The sequence below is a fragment of the Haliotis rubra genome, unplaced genomic scaffold (assembly GCF_003918875.1).
Source record: "Haliotis rubra isolate DU_JTF1 unplaced genomic scaffold, ASM391887v1 Scf581, whole genome shotgun sequence".
NCBI lineage: Eukaryota > Metazoa > Mollusca > Gastropoda > Lepetellida > Haliotidae > Haliotis > Haliotis rubra.
In genome coordinates, this window is record NW_025767281.1 from 618,322 (window position 1) to 629,037 (window position 10,716).

At 40.4% G+C, this 10,716-nt stretch overlaps 1 protein-coding gene across 5 annotated transcripts in view; it reads right to left on the reverse strand.

Annotated features, from left to right (window-relative positions):
• The window catches only part of LOC124254766 (cGMP-specific 3',5'-cyclic phosphodiesterase-like), a 143,739-nt gene extending 135,259 nt beyond the window's left edge, over nt 1-8,480 (reverse strand). For 3 of the 5 annotated variants that reach the window (XM_046688620.1, XM_046688619.1, XM_046688617.1), the window contains exon 1: nt 8,068-8,480. The gene's annotated coding sequence lies outside the window, so the exon portion shown is untranslated. The remainder of the gene's footprint in view (nt 1-8,067) is intronic. The other 2 variants (XM_046688622.1, XM_046688621.1) reach the window with 1 other exon arrangement.
• Nucleotides 8,481-10,716: the final 2,236 nt, after the last annotated feature.

A 10,716-nucleotide genomic window follows, 5' to 3' on the forward strand; every position in this document is an offset into this window, starting at 1 on the left:
ACTTTTGTTAGGTCCCTTAAATGTCGACACAAGGAAACAGGTTAAAAAAGTATGTGTACAACTTGTTAATGCCTTAAAATCCAAATATGATGGGTTATCTCTCATGAAACAATATATTTCAAGTTAGATTAGATTATATGATATTTATATAGCGCACATATCCACGCAACTAGTGCTTGCTCAAGGCGCTGGTATTTTTTTCTCGATCATTGGATGTAAAGAACAGTCTCAACGGCACATCGTGTTATCAATCTCAACTCCCTGGGGAGCATACAACTCTTGCAGCCACTACGCGCATTGAGTTATTGTGGCCTTCTCATCCTAACGAGGTACCCATTCACAGCTGGGTGGACTGGGACACATAGTCACAGTACTTTGTCCAAGTTCACTGCACGTTGCTGTACTCGCAACTTGGTGTTTGCACGTATTCATGTGGCCACCATCCGGTCATATACCAACGGATTCGTGGGTTCTTTTAAGTGGACAGGGATGTGTACTGTACACTAGGGGTTGTGACAACACTGAAAGAGTCTACACACAAAGTTGACTCCGAGGTTTTTACACTCGGTCACAGGTGGGCTCGATCCCGTCACCTCAAGCTCGCTGGATCACTAGCCTGGCACCTTAGCCAGCTCGCCCACCGCGCCCCAGTTAGAGTATCATTCGGTTAACTGACTTGTCATGTTTACTCAATGGTGGGCATTTGTGGAACATGTCTCATATTTTCTATTCATGTTTATTATTTCACTGAACGTCACATTAAATAGTTAACTCTCTTAATACCACAAGCTCGTCTTTCCTGTGTACAGAACAACAAGATTAACTGTCAGTCTGAAACATCTTTGGCTCTCTTCAGCTAGGTAATAACGACGGCACAACCGTTCTTGGCACTGATACACGAACAGTCACTGACGCCAGCAATGGTGTTAACAAGATTCTGTATATTGTGATAATAGGCCTGGAGGCATCATAATTGTCGGGACTTATAGCTGCATATAGCTGTATATTTTACCTGAAAGTTATTACATGTACGTCAAACAAATGTTTCCGTAGGTAATTTGGAACATTATCATGCAATATGTAAGTAGTCGAGTTTACATGTTTGATGTTTAACACCGTACTCTGATCTATTCCATTAGGTACACATCCATTCGAGTAACGACAAACATAGTTCTATCATTAAGTACGTTGACATTGTTGCACTAGAATGTTGTACTTTCAGAATCCTCCCCTGATATTATGTACATTTAAATTTACAATACTGAACAAACTCTGTGGATAACAGCATAATTGGTTATGTTATCCATAACCTTTGTTCAATATTGCATGTCCCAACTTCAATAATGCCACCCAAAGAATTTATTTATAATTACGACAGTCATAAATCTCTGTGTTGTTGGCTGCCATATGAGTTGTTATTTGACGTATTTTGACAAAGTACACGTTGGCATATGAGTTGAGACATTCATACCTCTGCTACTGTGTCCATTGACATTTGATCTACGACAAACATAGCCGTCAGTATGGGGCAATAATAACTTTCAGTATGTAAGTTGAAATTTGATTTGAGGCAATCCAAACTCTCCGCACGCACACACACACACACACACACACAGAGAGAGAGAGAGAGAGAGAGAGATATTTCAGTTGAGGCATTTATGAATGGACACGTAATTCTAACGTTATATACCCAGAAAGATAGAATTTGCCTTCAGTAACCCATGCTTGTCGTAAGAGACAATTAACGAGATCGGCTGGTCAGACTTACTGACGAGGGCGATGCTTGCCATCCTATCCCAATTGTAGATCGATGTTCATGATGTCAGCCATTGGATTGTGTGGGTCCTACTTGATTATTGTGCAGGCAACCGTCATATTGTAGGACAATTCCCGAGTGAGGCGTTAGACAGCAAAGAAGAAGCATACATTCAAAACATAAAAACAAACAAATTCAATTATTCACTCATTGGAAAACCACCAACTAATCATTCAGGGTACTGAATAGCTGTGCACGATGTAAACCCACATCTACGTACATACCTCATAGTAGATCCTGTATGGTGACCTCATTTGCAATATCAAGGTTATTGGATCGATTTATCGCATCGATAAAACTCTCCATTAGATGATAGTACATATCTTAAAACACGAAACACAGGGGAAAATAATTCCAGCTATGACGTCGGTTGTAAAAGAAACTCCGCAGATAAAATATAATAGTTCTCATAAAAACGTTATTTGCATTTTAATATTACATTCATGTAGTATAAACAGCGGAGATGGTCGCTTAAGCGAAACAGCACACTTGGGAAGAGTTAACGGGAAGAGTTAAGGGTTAATGGGAATACCACAGACATTTCATTTATAAGTCATGCTAAGCACCTGTCCATTTCTTCGCATCTAAAGTCTCTGATTTTTACATCTGTGGGAACAGATCTCTAGACGCTTAGTCTTGGTTCAAAGTGTCTTATTTTGGATTCCACTTTTAGGGTTTATTTATAGTTTGGGATGTTTGGGTTACCTATGAAATGTTTGTTTAAGCTCGCGAGCCTTAGATAATGAAGAGAGTAAGTTTATCTTATCTTGGAATGGTACTGCAGGCATTCCATCAAGACTGGTCTCAGTTTTCCGTGGTTACTTGAGGTCGACCAATTTAACTGTGCAAACAATTCTTTGTTTCCGTGTTTGTTTGTTTGTTTCTTTGTTTGCTATGTGTCTGTTTTACGCCAGACAACCCCAAATTACATCTCTACGACCTGGCAATAATCTACAGTAGACCAAACTAGTGATTGATAATATGAACAACGACCCACGCCCTCGGAGAAGGACGACGCGTATTGAAAAACATAAATGACTCACTCGATCCATTAAGTCACCCCTTAAAAGGACGAGTTGAGTAAAGCTTTGTCTCTGAATATATATAGCCTTGATGGAACAGATAGCTCCATATATATTGTATAAGGGCCCAAGTGTCCTGGGAGACCCTGAATCTGGTGAAAATCGCGACTTACTGTATTTGTAGAAATGACTGGGAAGGGGATATAATGTAGTTGAGACTCTGATACAGAGAGAAGGAAGGGTTGCTGGGAACCAGTTCTCACCAATGATGATTACTTACATATACGTTCCATAGGAACGTGTCTAGCTGCCTTACTGTATAGTATTTATGAGGTGTTGTTCAAACACAACCCTGCCCCATTCAGGAAAACCTATAATTTATACGTTTTGGGTTTTAAAGGCGAAAGCTGTTCTTGGCAATAAATACTTTGATCGAGAACAATAATGTTTGTACACGGGGGACATAGTATAAAAAGAACCACTATCACAATACGCCATTAAAAATTACCTGTCCTTTTAAATTTACATCCGTTCAAATCTATAAAGAACGTTTAAACGCAAACAAATACAAGCATTCAATAAATTACACAAAAGAAATGCCGTTATTCAAATGAATGCATTATGTCAAAGTCTACACATGTGTGTATTCAGACACAATGCGTTGTACTGCTCAAGTAACATGATATATCTACAGTGTAATTATAACTTATTAAATACCCATTTAGCGTTCAAGCAAACGCTATACTATGTGAATCCAAGTCACAAAACTCTGCCTTTTGTAGGGGTACAAAGGTATCTAAACCCTAACCAATAAAATGACCCTAAATTTCTTGGTTACAATGGTCACATTGTACAAGGCGGAGAAGCTTGACAGTGCAACAAAGCGGTAATAATAGCAAGAAACACATTCAAATACTGGCGCCACAAGTCATAATGCGAATGCCAATAAGTTGGTGGCTTATTATTGGGGTCCTATTCGACACGAATGAAACGTTAATGAATAGTGATAGCAAGCTCAGAATGTGCTAGGCAAGATCAAGCGACTGACCTAGTCTGAATAAGCTTATTGGAAGTAGCAGTAATAATATTTTCACCGTCACAGTCCGCTAAGGGCAAAGATATGACGGGCCTTTGGACAGATATGATGGATGTTTAGCCTCAGCATGGCGGTTTAAGGTTCGGCAACAGGCGGTGGTCGAGATAGAGGTAGTCATGTACGTCACTAGACTGACTGTTCTTAATTACTTGAATAAACAAGTGTTAGTGGTTGGGAAGGTAGTCTGGAGGTAACCGATTGGCGGAATGTCGTAACGAATACTTAAATTGAGTATTTGTGTTTATTATGACCATAGATGATCACAAGTTGTGGTAGTTAGCGTATGAAGAACCGGTTGATGGTTGTAATCAACTGTAACCAATATTTCCTCAGTGTCAGGATCTTTCATTCAATGAAAGTAACAAAGGGGTATAATGTGAGGATGCCATCTTCTGTATCATGTGTTCCTCATTATACAGAAGTGGACATCCATAAATATTCCCCCGAGCACATAACACAGATGTTGACATCCAAAAGTATTTTAACACAGATGTTGACATCCATAACATTCCCCGAGCACATAACACAGATGTTGACATCCAAAAGTATTTCCCCGAACACATAACACAGACGTTGACATCCATAAATATTCCCCCGAGCACATAACACAGATGTTGACATCCAAAAGTATTTCCCCGAACACATAACACAGACGTAGACATCCATAAATATTCCCCCGAGCACATAACACAGATGTTGACATCCAAAAGTATTACCCCGAACACATAACACAGACGTTGACATCCATAAATATTCCCCCGAGCACATAACACAGACGTTGACATCCAAAAGTATTTCCCCGAGCACATAACACAGACGTTGACATCCATAGATATTTCCCCGAACACATAACACAGATGTTGACATCCATAAATATTTCCCCGAACACACAACACAGAAGTTGACATCCATAACTTTTACCCTTTTTATGTGTATCGCTTCAAAATGCCAAAGAAAGAATCTTAGTATTGCATCTTATATATAATTTCACAGAAACTGTTACTATCAATGTTTTTTCTCACACTGTTATTCAGCATCTCGATATATTTTTATTGATCTCGGCGTTTGGGGCTATTGGCATGGTGTCAGCGTTCGGCCTCATTATTCATTCGATACAACAAACAGTCCACTACAAACTGATGTCAAAGACTATTACATCTGAGGCTTTGTCCTAACGACTGTTACCTAGATACGGCATCAGGAGTATTGAATAAGCTGGGATTTAACGATTTCTGAAGTGCATTGCCGTTCGTTCATTTATACACTGTGAGCATAAACATTCATAACGAAACACAGTATCAGACAGAGAGACCAGGAGTGAGTGAGTTGAAAGTTGGAGTCACATAGGCAGTATTTCAAGCCATATCGTGACCTTTGAGACCAGGAGAAGTACTGAGCTCGAAGTGAAAGCGTAACCACATTCGTAGCATATTTCTGTTTAACTTTGTGTTTTTTACTTGTTGTTTAATGCAGCACTCAGCTAGTCATGTTCGAGGTATATAAGGGTAGTCTGTAACAGGATCCAGTGTAGACAAGACAATATGGTGATTGACATCATGAGCATTAATCAACGCCCTTTAATTACGATGATATGCACCCCCAATTCAGTGCACTTGACCACCCGATCTCGTTAGTCGCTGCGACCGCCTCCGTGGTGTAGTGGTTAGAGCGTGGTCGCGGGTTCGATCCCCGACCGCGTCATACCAAAAGACGTTAAAATATGGTACTTGTTGGTCCCTGCCTGGCGCTCGGCATTAATGGGTACAACAAAGACTGGTCGGCTCGGAGTCAGTATAATGTGTCTGAGTGGGGTATTCATGCTTCGCTGCGGCATGGTATCTCAGTGGGCTAGCACTATAAAACCAGCTTAAGTCTGGGCTAGTACAAGCAGCCGCACATACACATACACACGCATGCACGTCGTCATATGAGCGAAATATTCTCAAGCACGACGTAATACCCAATTTCACCTCACCGTTAGTCGCTGCTTACTACAAGCACCCGTACGAGTTGCTGAAGACCAATTCTAACCCGGATCTTCACTGGTTAGCATACTTTTAACGATAATTATCCTGATGATATTATAATTATATTCATAATAGCACATATATCTATGTTTCCGAGATTGTAGATGTGCAATGATGCGACTCTTTAAAATATTATATTAATATTTTGAATTTTTCATCTCCCTAGTACTGAAAATATTAACATAGCTTTGTAAATTAATGTAACATATGCATTTAATTATCAGCAGAATATTTCATAAAGAGAACATGCGATTATGTACGTATAACGTTTGTGTCTGTGACAGATGTTCCTGGAAGATATCAAAATTTGAATATCTATGACAGAATATAACGGTTTTACAGAGCCAAAAACACAACGAGGGCTTTCATTCAGATTCGATATAGTTCGCGATTACATTTAATGAAACATGACGTCACTCTCCACAGGCTACAGGAACAGGGCAAAAACTTCGATAAATCTGATTGATGATAATTACAGTTTAAAAATACATGCATGCACAGTTAGAGTGATACAATCATTGATGATGCAAAAAACGTACCCTATGTATCCTCAAGAGCACAAGTTTACGACATGGCTGCCCGTTACATCAACATGCATGTTATTTGAAGTCGCTTTTTTTTCAAATCAATGTTTCTCTTCTTTATACAAGCAGGTTACATTATCCTTAAATAATAGACGTTCACATCATCACCTCAGTGAACGGTGAAGATATCAAACCCACTACATTCATTTTCTTCATCATCAGTGTTAACTACACCACCAGGACGCTATCTACACTGCATTACGAACACTCAAATGATCCCGTTAAGTTCGACATGGCTATTAATGCTGTATACATAGCCTCAATAAATAAGCTCTTTGAGATATCATGAAAGCGTTTTCGTGATTGCCTTTCACAGTGCCAGTCTCTTCACCAGGTCTTCAAACGCAAAGTATTAAAAGCGATTAAAGTATTTTGGAAAATCACAGCCAGGAAAAAACTGAACCAGCAAAGCTTTACAGCTCTGTTGATAAACAAAATCAGTTGGCCCTGTCCGAGTCACGTATATAACCAGTAGGTACATATTTAGTTCATGTCTGGCAGATAACGCACGCATATAAACATTACGTAAATATAGTCTCCAGAAACAAAGCAGGGTCGATGTTTACCGCTGCCTAAGTATAGAGGCAGCATCTGGGCATCCTGACTTCGCATAGTGCGTGAGTATGGTTTTACGCCGCTTTTAGCAACATTTCAGGAATATCATGGCGAGGGAAACCAGGAATGGGCTTCACACATTGTACCCATGTGGGGAATCGAACCCAGGTCTTCGGCGTGACGAGCGAACGCCTTAACTACAAGGCTACCACTGAATTCGTGTAGATAGTTTTAAAGTAGTTCCAAACCTATCTACACGTGACAACACTACGTCTGTATGCATTACTCATATATGAACATTTATTAATCATTGTTCAGCTTGAATAATTCATAGCTTTCAATTAAGATATGTTTGTGATAGAAACAGACATTTGCATTATTGCATATTGACTCATGTAACAACTGCTATTAATATGTTCATAATTTGACCGTACTTTACTCGTAAACGGACGTTGACGTAGATATTGCGAAAACTAGGACATAAATAACAGAGATGAGCACGTAATAGCAATATGTTGTTTAATTAAAATCGCTATCAAGGAGTTATATCAGTACTTTTTAGTCATCAGTTATCACATTCTATTTTCGGATACGTTTATATGTAAATGGTTAATTATTTCTGATGACACAATTGTGTCTTGTGATGTTCATGAAAAGACAGATAATAGCTGGTTGCTGGAGTATTTAGACGTCTTGTATGTGTCGTAGTTGATGTGACAAGGCGAGTGTTGATGTTGATATGTGGGACATTAATCACACACAATCCCACGACCCCATAACAGGAATGACACTCCGGAAGCAAAATCTCAACACAAACAGATGGTGCACAGAGATAAATGTCTAGCGTGTCTTGCTTCACGTCGTGATTGCGATAAGACTACACTGTTCGTGTACATGCACACAGAACACTGGCATGAATGGAGTATCGTTCAGGCAGGTGAATAATACAGGTTCTAAATAGACCTACCTCAATTTTTTTTCAAGCAGACGACGCTGTAATCTTGCCGCGGCTTGGGTTTGTGTCTGTTGAGATGTCCCTTCGGGCGAACTGTCGTCTGCTACTTCTCGTTTGCTCAATTCACACGCCCTGCCATGGCAACGGACGCTAGAATTTGTCAATTTCTGTACTTCCTATCCAAACTTACTTCTCCCTTTGACCCGCGTAGCGGTGCACGGCTAGCAGACGAGAAACGGCGAGGCCTTCTGTTTGGGATCGGAAACTTCTCCCGTTGAAATTGGGTTCGGCCCGTGAGAGTAACTCGCCCAAGCAAACGTAAACACATATGCTTGTGTTATGAGTGTGTTGTCGTGTTGTCGACGGCTGTCTTATCGCAGGTCGGAATACTACCGAGCACGTGAAAACACAGTCTGGTGTCGGATCGATGGGGCAGTGAGGACGGCAGATGCGTTACCGACAACAACGCCCCTGCACGCGATGTTGTCATGAAACCACCACGTCGGCAACGTCACAGTCACTTTTTGTGACATGACAGTATCATTTACAGCGCGTTCAATCGGCATGATGATCGATTTGGAGAGAGAATAGCGTTGAGATAAAATATTCCTGTTGATTCTTTTGATAATGCTGTCTGTCATTATCTTAATGGGTGAAAGGGAAGTATTTCCATTACGACAATCCCATACAAACATGTTAATATTTATCAGACAGGGTACAGGTTGCGTCAGGTTACAATATTCCTCAACCGTTTTATTCTACGAAATATTAATTTCGCGTATTACAATCCAAGCAATAACAAGTGATAAAATAGGTTATGTATACAATATATGTATAAGAAATTGAGTTTCGGGTGCTCCCATCGAGAATGTATCGGCCACATGGAGATTCATTCTATGCGTAATGTCAGTTCACGGCGAACAAAACACACCCCATGGGCTGAGCGAGCTGTATACCGCCACTCTCTATTATATATGCACATATGGGATATGTTTATGAAAACTTAATGTCTTACGTGGATCAGGACGTGGAAGCCTGAGGGGGATTCACACGCGAGTCTCACACACGGGAAGAAACGCCCAAAAGGGAAGCAATCAGGCCCACTCCAGCCCACTCTAGCGAATTGTTACTGTCTCACAGTCCCTGAACCATATTATTTTCACTCCTGCCTAACCCTCCCTGCAATGGTAAAGTATACGTAAAGTAAGTCTAGATTTCCTCAGCTTTAGGTTTTGAATCTCCCGTCTCGCTGGGGCTCCTATTCAATTTAAATATCATTATATGTTACAAACATAGTTATATATACTCAGAGAGGAAGCGTTAGTCCAGCGAATTGTGTGCTCTTGTCAAGTTGATGGAGGGCACTATGTCGGGAAGGGAGCTCATGGTTTAACTTACCCTTCTTCTCTTATGTGAAGGTACATTGGAGGCGATGGCACCAGTAATGTGTCGTTTATGGTTTTCAAAGGTATGTCTTTTTCAGGCCAATCATTCCGGTAGTATCATCTACGTTATCGTAGCTGTATCTTCGCCTTACCGATAATAGACTGTTGTTGTTGTTGTTATTGCTGTTGTTGTTGTTGTTTTACTTTGCACATAGCGATATTCGAGCTACATAACGTCGAACTGAACATAATCGAGTCTGACCAGTGACCAATATTATGAACAACAAATCCGTGACATGCTGTCCGTGACGTCACCGAGCCTGGTCAGACCATTTATTTAGACAGCTAGGATCAGCGTAGGTTGCCAGAGACATATCATTACGTGGAATGACCACGTGGCAAACATCACTCCAACCAATATTGTTCAATCCGTCGTTATTCATGATGACATTGTGAGTGAGTGACTCACTCCGGATGACCTGTTCCATCAAAATCGCAGCGGGTGACACAAAAAAATGGACTTCACACATTGCACTCCACGAAAGACGCATATATGTATAGAAACTGGCACTCTTCTATAGGGGCATATGACTCATATGTCTAGTAACAGTCAATGAAATAGTCACGCTTAAGTGAGTGAGTGAGTGAGTTAAGTTTTACGACGCTTTTAACAATATTCCAGCTATATCACGGCGGGGGACACCAGAAATGGGCTTCACACATTGTACCCATGTGGGGAATGGAACCCGGCGTGACGAGCGAACGCTTTAACAACTAGGCTATCCCACTGCCCCAGTCACGCTTAAGACCCTGGTTCGATTCCCCACATGTGTACAGTCTGAACACATTTCTTTTGTCACTCGCTTTGATATTGCTGGAATATTGCTAAGAACGGCGTAAAACCATACTCACTCACTCACTACTATTACTACCATGAATCAGTGGGAAGAGTAAAGACAAAGGCAGCAACTAAGATTCCAATTTACCCTTAAAACAAAAGTTGTTTTCTTTATTATGTAGGAGCATGTATCTGTGTATCAGTGAGATCACCTCTTTGGTCTAGTACTTAGAGAGCCTGCCCGAGGCAACAGACAACATTTGAGCTGCACCTTAAAGGAGTGATGGTGATTAAAAGTTATTAAAAGTCTACCAGTTATGTCAGTATTCTAGATACAAAGGTGTTCAGTGACAAAGTCATAAAACGTTATAAAATAGAAACAGTAAATGTTATATAAACGTCAATGTTGATGTATATACTCTGTTGACATTATAATGT